This window comes from Cebus imitator, unplaced genomic scaffold (genome assembly GCF_001604975.1).
Source record: "Cebus imitator isolate Cc_AM_T3 unplaced genomic scaffold, Cebus_imitator-1.0 Scaffold267, whole genome shotgun sequence".
NCBI classification, from domain to species: Eukaryota; Metazoa; Chordata; class Mammalia; order Primates; family Cebidae; genus Cebus; species Cebus imitator.
In genome coordinates, this window is record NW_016107582.1 from 2,176,527 (window position 1) to 2,195,753 (window position 19,227).

The following is a 19,227-nucleotide window of genomic DNA, read 5'->3' on the forward strand; positions in this document are numbered from 1 at the left end:
GGCCTCTATAAGGACACTTGTTATTGGATTTAGGGCCCACCTGGATATTCAGGATGATTTCATCTCAATATTCTTAATTATATGTGCAAAGACTCTTTTTCTAAATAAGGCCACATTCACATGTTCTAGGGTTAGCATATGAACATTTATTTTGGAGGTCACCATTCAACCCACTACAAGAAGTTACTAGTATTTTAAGACATGAATATTCCAGGAACTGTAACTATATGAAGCTCATTAGGAAGCACATATAGTTCTTTATTTCTATATATCTATGTCCCTTTTTCTTCCTAAGTATTGACTTAAGACTGCCATAGGGAATGCTTTTTGATGAGGATTGGGATAGAGAGGCATTCTTTTGGAGGAAAGAATCTTTAGGTTACAGCAACCTGGATAGGGGGCTCTGAAAGGTCAGAGCTCAACTAGAAGACAAAGAGGATGCTTGCCCAGCTTAGAGCTGAAGGAGCAGCCAGAAAGGAGATGGAGGCGGGTGGAATGGTTCTGGAAGCAGCTTCACCACATTCATGGCCTGTCTGGGTGGGATTTCTGTGGCTTTCACACAGCTAGAGTTATTGAAGCCTATTTCTGGTTTGTGGAAGGTAAGAAGGGAGAGAAGAAGTGGTTAGAGAAGTGAACTCTAACCACTGCAAGAACAAGATGGTTAGAGTTCTTGTTCTTGCAGTGGTTAGAGTTCACTTCAGCCAGCGGGGAGATGGTCAAAAGCCCCAGAAACCTGTGCTGACCACTGAATCAGGCTCTGCAGTGGGTGGAGCAGTCTCAGCTGATGCACCCACTGCAGAGCCTGATTCAGTGGTCAGCTGGCACCTGCTCTGGTTGGGGTTGGGGAGTGGGGGTAAGGAAGAGTGGAGGCTGGAAGAATTGGGCAGTCCTTTAATAGCAATAGAAGCAAGCTCATGTGGAAGTTCTCTCAGAGCTGCTCCCACCTCCTACAGCAACTGTGGAGTGCACAGTCTGGTACTGAAGCCTCTGGGACTTCCCTATGTTGGTGCTCTTGCAAGAAAAAGGAGCAGCCTATAGGTTCATCTGGCATTTTTTTCCCCTAGTGCTACTGAAAGACCAGGTGTAAGCTTGTGCCAGACAGCATCCCCCAATCCTATCCCAGAGCCGTGCCAGCCCTGTGCCCCTCCTCACCAACATCTGCACATTCCCTACATATTCTCTGTAGTGAGCCCAACCTCTAGTTCTAATATAGTTCTAATTTAGTTCTTGCATCTAAGATGTATTTTCCTGGTACTTGGAAAGGGATGTTTTACAGATAAAATGGGTAGAAAAGTCACCCTGTTGTTTTTCACAGTTGAGGGTTATTTGAGAAGAAACAAACCAGCAAAAAATCAGAAAGGATAACCAGGGATGACAGGAATCACACAGGTCAAGTTTGCAGCTATCAGAGGTTCTTGGGAGCTTTCTCAAGTGAATAGAGATTTCTCCTTCTACATTCTTCTTTTTTTTTTGAGACAGAGTTTCACTCTTATTACCCAGGCTGAAGTGCAATGGTGTGATCTCGGCTCACCGCAATCTCCGCCTCCTGGGTTCAGGCAATTCTCCTGCCTCAACCTCCTGAGTAACATTCTTAAGCTGCAAAGAATGGTTAACTTCTTGGTATTCTGGTCAAGTTTAGCATGACACCCTAGAGGCACTTCTGAGCTTCTCCTCAACTAATAGCTCCACAGAAAGCTCGGGGCAGCCGGGAGCAGCAGGTGCTCACCTGAAAGCTGGTCTTCCTTGGGACTAAAGCAGGGGCAGCACACAGTAGAATGCCAACTGTGAAGTAGAACACAATTGTCTTTGGAATTCTAACTACTTTATTTTAAAACATTTTATTTAAGAAATAAATTGTATCATGTATATTTGAGGCTTACGACAGGATGTTATATATGATACTTGTAGACAGTAATATGGTTTCTATAGTGAAGCAGATTAACAGCCATCATCTCCCATAGTTACTTTTTATTTTTGACAAGAGCAGCTGAAATATACTTATTTAACAAAAATCACTGATTGAATTTATTAGCTAGTCTGTATGTGCTCCATTACAGCTCTAGACTCCTTCACCCTCCATACCTGCTACTTTGTGTCCTCTAACCTACATCTCTCCATTTCTTCCCCACTACACGCCCTGCCCCAATAACTACTTTTTTGTTCTCTAACTATGAATATTTGAATATTTTTTAAAAAGATTCCACATATAAGTGAGAACATGCAATATTTTTTTCTGTGTCTGGTTTATTTAGCTTAAGGCCTTCATGTCCATCCATGTTGTGGCAAATGGCAGGACCTCCTTTTTAAGGCTGAATAATATTTCATTATATATGTATGTATGTATTTGTGTGTGTGTGTGTATGTGTGTTTGTGTATATCTCACATTTCCTTATCAATGTGCCCATGTTCCCAAGTGCATGGTAGCAATATTCACAATACTCAAGACACGGAAACAATCTACCATTTTTTGTTGTGGCAAATGGCAGGACCTCCTTTTTTTTTTTTTTTTCAGCGTTCTTTCTTTTTTTTTTTTTAATTGCATTTTAGGTTTTGGGGTACATGTGAAGAACATGCAAGATTGTTGCATAGGTACACACATGGCAGTGTGATTTGCTGCCTTCCTCCCCTTCACCTATATCTGGCATTTCTCCCCATGCTATCTCTCCCCACCTCCCCACCCTCCTGTCCCTCCCCCATTTCCCCCCAACAGACCCCAGTGTGTAGTGCTCCCTTCCCTGTGTCCAGGTGTTCTCATTGTTCAACACCCACCTATGAGTGAGAACATGCGGTGTTTGATTTTCTGCTCTTGTGTCAGTTTGCTGAGAATGATGGTTTCCAGGTTCATCCACGTCCCTACAAAGGACACGAACTCATCATTTTTGATGGCTGCATAGTATTCCATGGTGTATATGTACCACATTTTCCCTGTCCAGTCTATCATCGATGGCATTTGGGTTGGTTCCAGGTCTTTGCTATTGTAAATAGTGCTGCAATGAACATTTGTGTGCATGTGTCCTTATAGTAGAACAATTTATAATCCTTAGGACCTCCTTTTTAAGGCTGAATAATATTTCATTATATATGTATGTATGTATTTGTATGTGTGTGTGTGTGTATATATATATATATATATCTCACATTTTCTTATCAATGTGCCCGTGTTCCCAAGTGCATGGTAGCAATATTCACAGTACTCAAGATACGGAAACAATCTACCATTTTTTGTACTTTCCTCCAGCTGCCCCTTGGTGGCTCCCCACCCCCCAGCCCAGGAACCTGCTGTTCCCTTTAGCTCCCTGCACTCATTGCTTAGGGCTCCCACAACCAAGTGCCGCAAAGCAGTTGGCTTAACATTTATTTTCTCACTTTTCTGAGGCCCAAATCAAGGTGTCACAGGGGGATACTCTTTCTGAATCCCCCAGGGAAGAGTGGTTTTGCCTCTTCCCAGCTTCTGGTATTTATTGGTGCCCCTTGATATCCTTTGTCTGGCAGTTGCCGTTGGCCTCCTTCCATCCCTGCCTCCATCATCACGTGGGTTCTCTCTTCATGTGTCTGTGTTCTATAATCAGAACTTCCTGCCAATAGGAAAAGTACAACACCAGGAAAGTCAAGAAACTGGTGTCATTCTCATTCCTATCACATTGAGTAGATGGGTGACTTTTATAAACTCAGTAGCTCTCTCTTGTTTTTCATCATCTAGGAACAAAAATGATTTATAATGTTCATCCAACTAGGAAATTATAAGGAACTTTTGCTTTGACTCTTTTGCTCAGTCTTAATTTTTTATGTGTCATGTAGTTGGCCCTCTGTAACTATGGGTTCCATACCTGTGAATCCCACCAAATCAGCTCAAAAATATTAAAAAAAAAAAAAAGAATGATTGCAGCTGTACTGAACACATGCAGAATTTTTTCTTGTTATTATTCCCTAAACAATAGAGTATAACAATTATTTATATAGCATTTGCATTGTAATAGCTATTATAAGTAATCTAGAGATGATCTGAAGTATACAGGAGGATGTGCATAGGTTATATGCAAATACAGCCCCATTTTATATCAGGGACTTGAGCATCCATGGATTTTGGTGTTCGAGGGAGATCCTGGAACCAATTCCTCATGGATACTGAGGGAAGACCATATTAATTTTATAGCAATTTCTTTTCAAATGGGTGGCAAGATGGTGGTGGAATGTAGTCATTTTTTTTTCCAGCAGTGTTTACTAGTAAAGGGGAGTATTTTGGAATGCAGTAGTGCAAGTGTATCTCCTCTGATACTTCAAGCATGGGAGAATGCTAATAAGGAAACCAGAGACCCTGGGGAGTGTAAAATTTAAAAGCAGAAGGAAATGAACCCCTACCTACAAGCCATCTGATCTCCTCATATCCTACAAAAAGGGTGAAGTGTGAGGTGTGAACCACAGTCCACGTTGCCCCTTTGGGTCACCCCACAGTCTAACAGTGTTGGGCTTTATAGGCCATCCACGAGTAAGGGGTGATGTAAAAGTGTACTGCTTAAAAGTAGTCTTTGGAGTCCAGTGACATACTTTGACATTCGAACTTTGCTCCTGACTAGCTTAGGAATATAACTTTGCAAGGTGATCCAATTATTCTAAGCCTCCAGTTTCTCATCTGTAAAATGGTGGTAATAATCCTATCAGAGAATTATCCCAAGGATTAGATGAAAAGTGTAAAGAACTTCACATGGTGTTAGGCACATACTAATTGCTCACTGGCTGGCAGTTTTATCATTATTTTTGTTCCCAATTTCATTTCTACTTTGCTGTTAACAGTGAATATGAGTTACTTACAGGCTATTAAAAAGCAATAAAAGTAGAAATACCAAAGTAGTGACATAAAAAAATTACATAAAAAAGAAACTGAATTTCATTTGGATTTAGGTCAACAGAAAATCAGAATTTTTGAGCTGGATGGAGCTTACATGTTTCCATTATTTCTTACATGCAGAAACCAAAGTTCAGAGTAACGTGTCAAAAATCATATAACACATTAGAGGAAGAATTAGGACTACAAGCCATAGCCTCTAGCTCCTATCCTAGAGTTTTGTGTGTTGCAGTAGAAATTCTGATTTCCAAGAGAAGGCAAATGAGAAAAGAAAAATAGAAGCATTATTTACAATTTGGAATGTTAGAAAATATTCTAATATTCTAATCTTACTAGATTCCTGCCAGCACTATAGGGGCAGCATATTAAATAGCAGCTTGATCTACGTTGACCTGTGTCTTCTACTAGAAAGGCATCTGAATAAAGCAGCTACAAAATAAAAGCAGTTTCCCTCCCTCCCTCCCTCCCTCCCTCCCTCCCTCCCTCCCTCCCTTCCTTCCTTCCTTCCTTCCTCTCTTCCTATTATTTGCATGAGCATACTGGGCATGACCTAATAAGAACTGCCAAATTATCGCTGCAATGTGGTTGCCAACAATACTATTAATTGTCCTAAATAAAACAGATAAATTATTGGACTCCATGGTTAAGTGGCAAGGATGTGAGCCTAATAAACTGTATGTGTGCATTGAGCAATGAGGCCATGTCGATTTCTTAGGCACATACACAAAGCAGTGAGAACAGAGTATTAGTGCTTAATTGATAATGTTAGAAAATGAAAGCTTCCCTGGAGGTGTGAAGGAAAAACAGTAGCACTTATGAGAACTCATACTATAGTCTCCTGCTGGAAATTATTGGCATCGATGGCATATAAATCTGAATTCTGCTACAGAGGTTATAATATGTTTTCTGAGAAGCAAATACTGATTATATGATGGAACAGTGGGTAGAGCCTCAAATAAGAATTCTTGAGACCTGGATTTTGATGCCAGGCTTCCACAGTCTTGCTTTTTTCATAATTCTGGGTAACTCAATTTCTTAACTTTTCTCTAAGATTCCTAATCTGTAGAAAAATAATTTTCTCCACAGAATATATATATATACATACATATACACACACAAATATATACACGTGTTTGTATTTTTTTAGTATTATATACATATGCATATATAATGTATACACATGCATATAGAAAAATAATTTTCTCAGATTTTCTGCAAACTCTAGAAGGATGAGAATTTTGCTTTAAGATCCTAAGACTTTATGGAAAAAATGGAAATGGTGAATGAGTTTTAACTAGCCCTGTGGAAATTAAAGATACACAAATTAATATCTCTGAAAACAGTAAAATTATATATTAAGTATAATAAATGGCATTTATGTGTCTGTGGTAGGCAGGACTGTAGGCTATGGTCCCCATTATTTCCACCTCCTGGTGTACACACTCAGTATAATTGCCTCCTCTTGAGTATTGGTGGGATCTACGAATAGAATGAAATATCTGTGATTAGATTATGTAATACGGCAAAGGTGTAAAGATTTCAGTGAAATTATGGTTCCCAAACCAGTCGACTTTTGAATTAATCAAAAGAGACATTATTGTTAGTGGGTCTGACTTAATCAGATAATCCCGTTAAATAAAGCACCTAGAGGCCAAAGATAAAGACGTCAGAGACCCTCTCCCTCAAACACCGTAGCTTCTACAGCTTCAAGATGAAATCTACTAACAAATGTGGCTTAAAATCCTAAGCCAAGATGAGACTCCAGCCTCAGACAACACCTTGATCACAGCTTGGTGAGACCAGAACAGAGGACCCTTCTAAATTGTACTTGAATTCTTGACCTACAAAACTGAGATAATAATAAATGTGTATTGTTTTCAGTCACAGCATTTGTGATCATTTCCAATACAACAATAAAAAAACTAACATAGTATCTTAATCTCATTAACGGAGCTGTGTATAATGTCTCTGTTACTTTCCTGTAACCTCTATAACAAATCAACACAAACCTAGTGGTTTAAAACAAAACAAATTTATTCTCTTATAGTTCTGGCGGTCAGAAGTCCAAAAGCAGGTTCGGTGGGTTAAGATTATTGTGTTAGCAGGTCTGCTTCCTTCTGAATGCTCTGAGGGGAAAATCTGTTTCTTTGCCTTCTTCAGCTTCTTGTATTCCTTGACTTATGGCCCATTCCTCCATCTTCAGAGGGTGGGACTCTATTCTCTGCTTACATCATTACATCATCCTCTCCTCTGACTCTGAGGACTCGCACATCTCTCTTAAAAAGATCGTTGTGATTACATCATGCCAACTAGATAATCTAGGATAATCTTCACGTCTCAAGGTGTCTGACTTACTCACATCTGCCAAGTCTCTTTTCCTATATGTGATACTATGATTATAAATATTATATACAGATCACAATATATAGATCACTATGTAACCATATACATATATATGGTTTTATCGACAGTTCTTAGATCAGAACTTTCATAACTGGGAGTTAGTCTTTTATTATAATCCTGGGGTACTTTGGGCCTCAGGAAACAAAATCTTTCTGACCTTCTCTTGTCCTCCTTTCACCTGCCCAAGGCAGGACTCTAATATGCTTGTGGGTCATCAGACCCTCATTGTATAAAGGGTCCTGCCCCATAATCTGGAGAAAGGAATGTTGCACAGAGAGACCAAGAAGGATCTAAATAGATAGGACTTGCTGGGTTTATATCATAATTTTTGGCCAATCACATTTTGAAACAGTTGTCTGTGCTTCAATCATAGATAACCAATGAAGTCTCCATGAAAGGCTTAAAGGACAGAGTTTGGGAGCTTCCAGAGAGCTTAACACGTGGAGGCTGGTGGAAAGGTAAAGAAAAACTCATCTGTCTGCCAGGAGGGTGGGGCACCTTAAGTCCACAAGGACATAAGTTCTTGTGCTTGAGACCCTTCCAGATCATGCCCTCTGTATCTCTTCATCTGCATGTTTATTCGTACTCTTTTAAATATCCTTCATGATAAACAAGTCAGCCTAAGTGTTTCCTTGAGTTCTGTGGGCCACTCCAGCAAATTAATCAAACCCAAAGAGGGAGTTGTGGGAACCCCAACTTGAAGCCTGTTAGTCAGAAGTTCTGGAGGCCCAGACTTGTGACTGTAGCAGACAACAGCTGGGTGTCCACAGTTCAGTTCTGACACTGTCTATCCAGAGATAGTGTTGGATCCCACAAGTTGGGGGCTCGGTTCCACAGGACCACCCACCTTTCCCCTCTAGTCTTATTCTGTGCTGATAATTGTGGTGGTATGAGTAGAGGAAAAACATGATCTGAGAGAGTTTTTCCCAAAACACCGTATAATGTAACATTTATAAATTCTGAGATTAGAACATGGACACATTTTAGAGGGCATTATTCATCCTACCATAGTGACCCTCCAGTCTCCAAAAAGTCAAATCCACTGCACATGCAAAATACATTTCCTCTGTCCTGAGCTCAGAGTCTCACCATTGCACTGGTGTTTTGATCCTGAGATAATTCTTTGGGAGAAGAGTAAGGCATTGTTCATGATAATAATGATGGAAATGAATGGAAACTCTGAATCCTCTACCTCTTCTAATGAATGGAACTCCAATCTCTTAATTCAGTCTGCTCAAGGCTTTCATAAACTTACTGGCACTACATTCTCACACTGTTATAAAGAAATACCTGAGACTAGGTAATTTATAAAGAAAAGCAGCTTAATTGGCCCACAGTTTTGTAGGCTGCACAGGAGGCATAGCAGCTTCTGCTTTTCAGGTGGCCTCAGGAAGCTTCCAATCTTCCTGATTGGCAAAGAGGGAGGGAGGTACTTCACATGCCCAGAGAGGAAGAAGAGAGAGACTGGGGAGGCGCCACACACTTTTAAACAACGAGATCTCACAAGAATTCACTATCACAACAACAGCATCAAGGAGGATGGTGATAAACTCTAAGAAACCACCTCCATAATCCAATCACCTCCCACCAGGCCCCACCTCCGACACTGGGGATTTGAATTTGACATGAGATTTAGGCAGGGACATAGACCCAAAACATATCACTGGCCATGACAAATATTTGTATAGACACCCTGGGAGTATTCTGTCCACCTTTGCTTAGAAAGCATAAAATATGGGCCAAGCAGTCTTGTTCTGAATGAAGGTCTATTTGTAAATCCTTAGAGGGTGGTTGAGCATTAATCACACCTTGTTCAAGGTCTATTCTCAGGCTATCCTAGTGATCTTGCATAAAGCAAAATCTTTAAGTAGCAGGCCTTTATAAACTAGTTTTCATGAAAGACTTTGCCTCTGATGTTATTCTTTGCAAAGTGCTAGGTGCGTTAGCAGCTAGCGGGAATGCTGTGCTTTGCCAAAGCACACCCCCTTTCTTTTTTTTTTTTTCCTTCTCTTCTCCCCGACTCAGCACACCACCTTTCTAACCTGAATATGCTGCCTGCGGTTTCTTTGGTTCATTTACAAACTCAGTCATATTAAAATGATGCCTCCCTGAAAATATAATCCAAACAACCTGTTTATGAGACAAAGCTGAGCTTAGTTTTTCTATGATAAGAGTAATAAATGGTGATAAAGCAAATGCTTTCACAATTATCTGCCACTACCTTGACAAAATTTTAGTGCATCTCAAAAGACAGAAAAACTGAGACATTTATTGAGTTTTAGAGTTTTGTTTAAGGCAAGTTTTTCGGTTTAAAGGCTTGATTAGGATTGAGTAACAATCATAATATATTAGGATTTGTGAACCCAACAAAGCAGATTTAGAGCCAAGAAGTTCAAAGAATCTTGGAGAATAAGAAGTTGTTTCAGTTGTGTGATGCCATTGATTAAAGAGCTGGGTAATTTCATGTTCATTTAAAGGGTTTTACAAGGAAGCTGCTGAAATAAATAATAAAGTTATTTGTAACTGTTGTCTTTTGGGGCAAGATTTTCCTGGAATAATAAAGTCATATTGATGAAAGCAGTGGCATAATAAGGTCATGTTAACATGGACAATAAGTTGTGCAGATACAGATGGTTTTGTTTTTTACAACAAACAATTTTGGAACACATACTAGGAAGTGGTGGAAACATAGTGGTGAATAGAAGGGACATGAAAGATACTGAGAGTCTACTGAAGAGATAGACAAGTAAATAGTCATTTTTAAGAAAACTTCAGTTACATAAAATAATATGGATGAGTCTTACAAACATAATGTTGGGTTAAAAAGCAGGAGCAAAATAATACACACAGCATAGTGCCGTTTCTATAACATGTAAAAAGAAGATCCTAAGGCAACTGAATTGTATTACTTAAGGATGTATATACATAGGTGACGAAAACAAAAGAAACTAATTACCATAGAAATTAGAATAGTGACTACTTTAGGCAGGAAGAGAGAATTGTGATATTTATTTAAGGGATGCCTGGATGGTTTTGGGGTGCCAGCCATGTTCTATTTGTTAACCTGCATTGTAATTATACAAGTATTTGCTTTAGTACAATTTGTTAAACTTTACATGTAAGTTTATGTACTTTTCTGTTTGTTTATAGTTTATAATAAAATTTGTTAAAAAGCCAATCATATATGGTATTATAATAGTGTTGTCATGGGAAGAGTACTGTAAGACTGACTGATACTATAGCAGTACTTTATGGAAAATTTTAATGTAGGAGGCAAAAATTTACATTTGGTAAAAAATTCTTAAAACCTAATAAAATGACATAATTCTGTGCATATGACAGCATCCCTTAGTAAGTTCAACAAAGTGTGTAAAGGTGTATTTGCATAATTTTAATGTTTCAATCAAACATTTTGGTGGTTGCTTGGATAAGGGAGAAGAAAGTCAAGGATAACAGGCTATCGAAGTAGACGTATGCTGGGATCATTGCTACACTAAAAAAACCTACTCTTGAAAAACAAGAATAGTTTTGGGAGGTGAAAAGAGGATTGGTTTGGAACATTTTGAGTTGGTTGTGCTCTTGGGATATCCAGTGGAGATGTCCAATCAGCTGTCCTATTTGTAGGTTTGACACATCAGTGAGAGCTGTGAACTGGAAATAAGGAACCTGGGAGTCATCAGAATAAACATGCAAAATTGAAACCAGAAGAATTAGTAGGGCCATGAGAAGATGAACAGGCTGACGATAGGATCGGTTCATTTTCAAAACTCAGCCATATTAGTATGGGAAAGAGCATGGCCATTGCTACCTCCTTTCAGCCCTAATTCTGGACAGTTAGCTGAAATAAGTCCCCTGTATTTTAGGGTCATGACACTTCCAGGAAGACATCATTCAGCACTCCCAAGCAAGAGCAACTCCCAGGGAATACCACTGAATCATTTATTTCTAATTTATGGCAGTGTAAGCATCCCCAAAATATTTATTGAGAGACTTAGCTTGAATGTTACCAATTGCTCACAAGAATTGGGTGCAAATGCTAGTCAGAATGACTATTATTAAAAAATAGCAGATGTTGGTGAGGTTGCAGAGAAAAGGGAATGTTATGCACTGTTGGTGGGAATGTAAATTAGTTCAGCCACTGTGGAAAGCAGTTTGAAACTTCTCAAAAAATCTAGAGCCACCATTTGACCCAGAAATCCCATTACTAGGTATATAACCAAATAAAAATAGATGATTACACCAGACAGACACATATACTCATATGTTCATTGCCACACTATTCACAATAGCAAAGACATGGAATCAACCTAGATGCCCATCCATGGTGGCTTGGATAAAGAAAATGTGGTATATATACACTGTGGAGTCCTATGCAGCCATAAAAAAAGAATGAAATTATGTGTTTTGCAGCAACATGGATAAAGCTGGAGCCATAAACCTGAATGAATTAATGCAGGAACAGAAACCCAAATACTGCATGTTCTCGCTTACAAGTGGGAACTAAATACTGAGTACACCTGGACATAAACATGGGGACAACAGATGCTGTGGACTAGTAGATAGGAGAAGGAGAAAGGGTGTGAGTAGACAAACTACCTTGGGTACCATGCTCCTTACCTGGGTGCAACATACCTGTGTAAGAAACCCACACATATACACCCTGTATCTAAAATAAAAGTCGAAAATGTTTAAAACTCAGACATAGAAGTAAAACAATACAGGAGGATATGGCCACCATAGAATATGACCAAGTATTCTCATCTTCCTAAGGGCTTTGCTTTGTTTTAGCCCCATCCTTGTCTAGTGTTTGATGCAAGCATCCTGGGACATCATGAAGAGTTCAAATTATGTTTAATATATCGTAGTTCTCTGAGATCCTTTTATGGAAATATTAATGGAATAAATTATAACTAAGTAAATACTGTTTAAGAAGGCAAATAAACAAATGATACATTTGACAAGATTTTAAAACCAGTTAAAATCTAAAATAACATTTGGGTGTTTAATAAAAAGAAAACCTTTGATATATTAAAAATACCATCTAGAACAAATTGTCTCCTGAGATTTCCAAACTGAGAACATTTTCCTGTTTTCACTTTTATTATTGATATGTTTCAGGTGAGTGTGTTAAGTGAGTTGGAATTATATGAATGATTTCCTTAATGTCTTCTTTTTCTTGGCATATGGGGACCCAGTTCACTCCAAACAATTAGCCTTTGAGGTCAGTTCGGCAGACACAAGTCATTACCTGTTGCTTTAAATAAGAGTTTAACAAGCGTTTAGAAACCTTGGGACTCAAAAACAATGTCTAAGTCATTTTGCTGGGGGGAGGTAGTGAGTGAGTGTGGGCTATTTTTATTTCCAAAAACATGTTTCTTTACAAAGGATTCACTCCTAGGAGTCCTTTTTAAGCTGGACAACTTCCCTAAACTAAAATACCATTTAATTAATATCCATGTTCCATAAATTTTTTATGCCTCCATTTTGCAAAGAAAGATAAATATGTCACAAAGCTGGGCTGTGCAGATGGACAGAATTCTCTTAAAGTAGGTCCTTAAAAAGTGGAATATGGATATAGACACAGAGTGAGACAGTCAAGTGTCAAAAGAAATCTGTCGGCTTTTTAGCAGTTGAATAATTCAGAAGATGTGCATTAAGCCAACTTCTTAATTTCCCGTTTCCCCCCTTTCTAATTCTTTCCTTTTCATCCTGTGATCTTTCTTCTCTCTCCCTCAAAGCTATTTGTTGCAGAGATGCCCTGGAAAGCAGGTGGTCTTCCTTATATGACAGCATCTGCTGCTCAGAATGAGAGCCTGAAGATCTAAAGGAAATGAAACCGCAGTCCTATAAATGCCTTTTTAAAAATAGCCTTGTTTTTTATTATTTTTTGTTGAATCAACTGGAACATTTTCATTGTTCACAATAAAGCACATTGTCTAAAGGCAACGATTCTCCTCCTTTCACATTTCTGATACTAGGGTTTGTTTTTTCCCAATCATTTACTGGATCAGGTTTCTTCCCTAAGATTTTACAAATGGTGTGGGTGGCTGCAAACCCTCTGAAGGTTTTCTAAAGCCATTTGTTAACAATATCCTCTCAGCATTGACTCCAGCCTTTATAGTTGTGATTGTTAGTGAGGCTTCAAGGGCACGGTGGTGTGTTTTTATTCTTCCAGGCCTTGGGGAGAAAAGAAATCCCAGGAGGACTTTTGGCTGGCTTATTATCATCCAGAAACAAGAAATCAGAAAGCCTAAGCTAAAAGGCTGAACATGTTTTTAAACTATTTAAACCTGATTGGACAGTGTGGCATATGTAATAAAAAAGAACAGGGGTTCGGTGCTCCTAAGGACCTGAATTTAAATCCCAGATCTGCTACTTACTAAATGTGTAACACTGGTCACTCAAGACATTTTTTTGTTTTGTTTTGTTTTGTTTTGTTTAAGTCTCGCTCTGTTGCCAGGTGGGAGTGCAATGGCACAATCTCGGCTCACTGCAACCTCTGTCTCCTGGGTTCAAGCGATTCCCCAGCCTCAGCCTCCCAAGTAGCTGGGACTACAGGCACGTGCCACCATGCCTAGCTAATTTTTGTATTTTTAGTAGAGACAGGGTTTCACATTGTTAGCCAGGATGGTCTCGGTCTCCTGACCTCTTGATCTTTCCACCCTGGTTGTGCTGGGATTACAGGTGTGAGCCGCTGCGCCTGTCCCGGTCACTCAAGATTTTAAGCCTTAGATTCTTGCCTGTATATAGGTATGATGTATAATGTTAGCTATTTGATAGGCAAAAGATATTTTTGAACCCCAGTTTCTTATCTGTAAAGTGGGTATAACAATGCCCATGTCATAGTGTTGCTGGAAGGACTAAAATTACCTAACAAGGCTTGTCATGCGAGCCCTTGAGAAACATTAGCTTCCTGTGGGGGTCACCTCCCTTTTCTCTCTCTCCATTCCTCTGTCCAGCCCACATCACCATCCACAGGCATTTATGGCATATTAGGACTGGCATTCTTACTCTATCCTCTGCCTTTTATGGGGAAAATCTGGATGAGATGGAACCTGCCCCAGCCTGTTATGCTGCTCCCTGAACTTTGATTCACAGGTGAGACGCTTTGTCTTGTCTGGGAGACTGCTGGAAGCAGGTCCATCTCACACCCCACTGTTACGCAGAGAGGAAGTGGGGCCACTCGATTTGACAGAAGACAGTTCCTCTTTGAACCCCTGCCCAACCTGTCCTTTTCTGGTTTTCCCCAGAGCTATGAAATGTGATAGTGAGCTGTAGGAGTCATTGCTTTAGGACCATGAAACGAATGTTTGGGGTTTGAGGATGCAAATGGCCCTCACATGTCTCCAGCAGCTCATCAGTGGACACCAGTTTTGGAATCAGACAAATTGCCAGTAACAAAGGTTGTTTGCTCACATTTTGTTCTTGCTACTCACTTTCACTGTCTCTCCCTCCTGCTTTTCTCCTTTAGGCTGGTATCACTTCCCTGCCCCAGGGTGACTGGTAGGCACATCAACTGTCATTCCAGTGGGATTCTCACCCTGGGCTCTTTGGGTGGGTTGAATGGTTCCATGAAACATGTCTTCATGGAATCATATGGATATTGTATGCCTTTTATTCTCTTTAATCTCCTGGCTCCTCCAGATCTCTGCTTTTGGCTTCAGTGCCAGATGCTTGAGATGTCAGTTGGCCAAGAAAGGTAGCCCCCATCTAAATACCTAATGCAGTAAAGAATAATTATCAAAGCCATCAGTTGTGATCCATTTCCAGGGGGAAAGTCAGAGAATTAGACAGCTGATTTGAAGAGAGTATAATTAAGTGCTACAATAAAAGTAAGCGCAGCAGCCTGTGTAAATAACAACTCACTCTGAATTTTTTTTCTTGGCTTTTTTTCCCTTCAAAAATGAAACAAAAAATGGTACAGCTTTATTGGGCAATAATTTATGTCCCATAACTTACAATTCGATAATTTCAAACAAATTTATAAAGATGTACAAACTCCAAGCACAGTCTGATTTTAAAACTTTTCCATTGCCCACTAAGTTCCCCACAAATCTGTTTGCAATGAACACCCACTCACACACTCCCAGCCCCAGCAACCATTGATCTACTCCCTGTCTTTATTTATTTTTTATTTATTTATTTTTTTTTTTTTACTCCATGTCTTTATAAATTTGCATTTTTTGTACATTTCATATAAATGGCATCATACAGTATGTATCATTGTGGATCTCACATTTTTCATTTACTATGTTTTTGAGGTCCATCCATATTTTAACACGTATCAGTGTTTGCATTCCTTTCAACTGCTGACAAATATTCCATTATGTGGATACACCACATTTTATTTATCCATTTATCAGATGCTTAGGCACTTGGATTATTTCTAGGTTGGGGCTATTATGGTACTGCTGTATGAATACTTATGTTAAAATCCTTCTACATATGTTGTTATTTCTCAGGTAAATTCTTAAGAGTAGAATTGGTGGTTTCTTTGGTAAGTTTATGTGTAATGTTTTAAGAAACTGCCGAACTGTTTTGGGTAGTGGATGTACCATTTTACATTTTCACAAGCAATTGATCAGGATACTATTTTTTCACATACCATTTTAGTTGACATGCAGTGGTAACTCCCTGTAGTTTTTGTTTTCTTAATGACTAATAATGTCAAGCACTTTCAAATATGCTTGTTAGCCATTCACATGTCATTTTGCTCATTTTCTAATTGGGTTGTGTTTCTGCTACTGAGCTTTGAGAGTTATTTATACATTTTAGATTCAAGTCTTTTATTTTTATTGAATCATAGCTCGCTGCTACCTTGAACTTTTGGGATCAAGTGATCCTCCCACTTCAGCCTTCTTAATAGCTAGGACTGCAAGCATGTGCCACTATGCCTGGGTATTTTTTTTTTCTTTTTGGGGAGATGCTCTGTTTCCCAGGCTGGTGTTAAACTCCTGGCCTCAAGCAATCCTCCTGCCTTAGCCTCCCAAAGCACAGGTATTACAGGTGTGAGCCAGTATGCCCAGCCTAGATACAAGATTTTTATCAGATATATGATTTGCAAATATTTTCATCCACTCTGTGGCTTGTCCTTTCATTTCCTTAATGGTGTCTTTTGAAGCACTCTTAATTTTTTTTTTTTTTTAGTTCTACTTTAAGTTCTGGGGTACATGTGCAGAACGTGCAGTCTTGTTACATAGGTATACAGGTGCCATGGTGGTTTGCTGCATCTATCACCCCATCATCTACATTAGGTATTTCTCTTAATGCTAGCCCTTCCCTAGCCCCCCATCCTCTGACAGTCCCCAGAGTGTAATGTTCCCCTCCCTGTGTCCATATGTTCCCATTGTTCAACTCCCACTTATAAGTGAGAACATGTCGTGTGTGGTTTTCTGTTCTGCGTTAGTTTGCTGAGAATGATGGTTTCCAGCTTCATCCATGTCCCTGTAAAGGACATAGACTCATCTTTTTTGTGGATGCATAGTAGTCCAAGATGTATATAGCATTCTTAATTTTTATGAAGTCCAGTTTGCCAGGTTTTCTTTTTCCCCCCTCTTATGGCTTGTGCTTTGGTTTTAACCTAAGAACTCCTTGACTAACCAAAGGCCATAAAAATCCTCTCATGTGTTTTCTTCCAGACGTGTTATACTTTTAATTCTTGCATTGATATTGATGATCCATTTTGAATTAAAGTTTGTATATTGTGCTAGTACAACCGTCTGTTGAAAAGACAATCCCTTTCTCACTGAATTGTCTTGGCACTTTTATTAAAAATCAATTGACTAGCTGAGCGTGGTGGCTCACGCCTGTAATCCCAGCACCCTGGGAGGCTGTGGCAGGTGGATCACTTGAGATCAGGAGTTTAAGACCAACCTGGCCAATATGGTGAAACCCCATCTCTACTAAAAATACAAAAATTAGCTGGGCATGGTGGCACAGGCCTGTAATCCCAGCTATCTGGGAGGCTGAGGCAGGAGAATTGCTTGAACCAAGGAGGCGAAGGTCCTGGTAAGCCGAGATTATGCACCACTGCGTTCTAGCCTGGGCAACAGAAAAAGGCTCTGTCTCAAAGAAAACAAAATAAAAATAAATTGACCATAAACATAAGGCATATTTCTAGACAAATTCTGTTCCACTGATGTATATAGGTCTATCTTTACATAAATACCACACTGTCTTGATACTGTAGCTTTATAGTAAATACATTTGTTTTTCTTCAGAATTGCTTTGATTACCTTAGGTCTTTTGCATTGCCATTTTAAATATTAAAATTATCTTGTCAATTTTTATAATAAATACTTGAATTTTATAATCCATAAACATGGACTGTCTTTCCATTTATGGATATATATTTCAATTACTTTCAGTAATGCTTTGTAGTTGTCAGTATACAAATCCTGAGTTTCTTTTGTTAACTTTACAGTTAAGTAACTTATTGTTTCATTTTTATAAATGAAATTTTTTTAAATTTACTTTTCATTATTTCCTATTAGTTTACAAAAATAAAATTGAATTTTGGATATTGATCTTGCAACTTGTGACCTTACTAAAATCATTCTAGTAGCTCCACATTGTATGTGTGTGTTCCCTAAGAATTTCTACATGTCACCTGCGAGTATAGTTTTACTTCTTTCTTTCTAATCTGGTTGTCTTTAATTTCTTAGGCACACAGTTTTCTTTCACCATTAAGTATGTTAGCTGGAAATTTTTCATGGATACCTTTTACCAATTTGGAAAAGTTCCCTTCTATTCCTGGTGTGTTGAGAGATTTTAATCATAAATCAGTGTTGGATTTTGTCGAATGTTTTTGCTGCCTCTACTTAGATGGCCATGTGCGTTTTGTCCTTTACTATGTTACAATGGTGTATAAAAGTAATTGATTTTCAGATATTAAGCCAATCTTACATTCCTAGAACAAATCCCACTTGGTCTTAATAATAATCCTTTTTATATGTTTCTAAATTTGGTTTGCTAATATTTTAAGGATTTTTGCATCTATGTTTATGAGGAATATTAAATTACAGTTTTCCTGTGATGTCTCTGTCTGACTCTGGTATCAGGAATAAAGCTGGCTTCTTGGAATGGGTTAGAAAATGTTCCCTTCTCTTCTATTTTTGGGGGGAGTTTGAAAAGGATTGATGTTTTTCTTCTTTAAATGTTTGGTAAAATTCACCAGCAAAGCCATCTGGTCCTGAGCTCTTTTTTGTTGAGAAGATTTTTTTTTTTTTTTTTGCTACTCATTCAGTTTCTGTACTTGTTATAAGTCTACTCAGGTTGTGTATTTCTTCGAGCACATTTTGATCATTTGCGTGTTTTCAGGAATTTGTCCATTTCATCTAGGTTATCCAACTTGTTCACTTACAGTTGTTCATGTCTACAGCTTTATTTCTGTTTTTAGTGATTTGCATCTTCTCTCCCTTTTTTCTTTGTGAACTTACCTAAAGGTGTGGGAAACTTGTTAAGCTTTTTAAAGAATTAACTTTTGATTTCATTGATTTTTCTCTATTGTCTTTCTAGTTTCCATTTCACTTATCTCTGCTCTAATTTTCATTCTTTCCATCCCTCTGATGGCTTTGGTTTTACTTTGATCTTCTTCTAGTTCTCTAAGGTATAAAATTGGGTTATTGATTTGAGAGAGATCTTTCTTCTTTTTAAATATGGGCATTTACAGCTTGCTATAAATTTAACTTTGAGCACTGTGGCTGCTGCATCTTGTAAGTTTTGATATGCTGTGTTTTCACTTTCATTCATCTCAAAGTATATTCTAATTGTCTTATGATTTATTTTCTGACCAATTTAAGAGTATGTTGTTTAAGAATTCTCCAGTTTTCCTTATGTTATTGATTTCTAATTGTATTATTCCTTGTGATTGGAAAAGATATTTTGTAAGATTTCAATCTTTTATAATTTATGGAGACTTGTTTTACAGTTTAGTATATGGTCCATCCTGGAGAACATTCCATGTAGACATGAGAATGTGT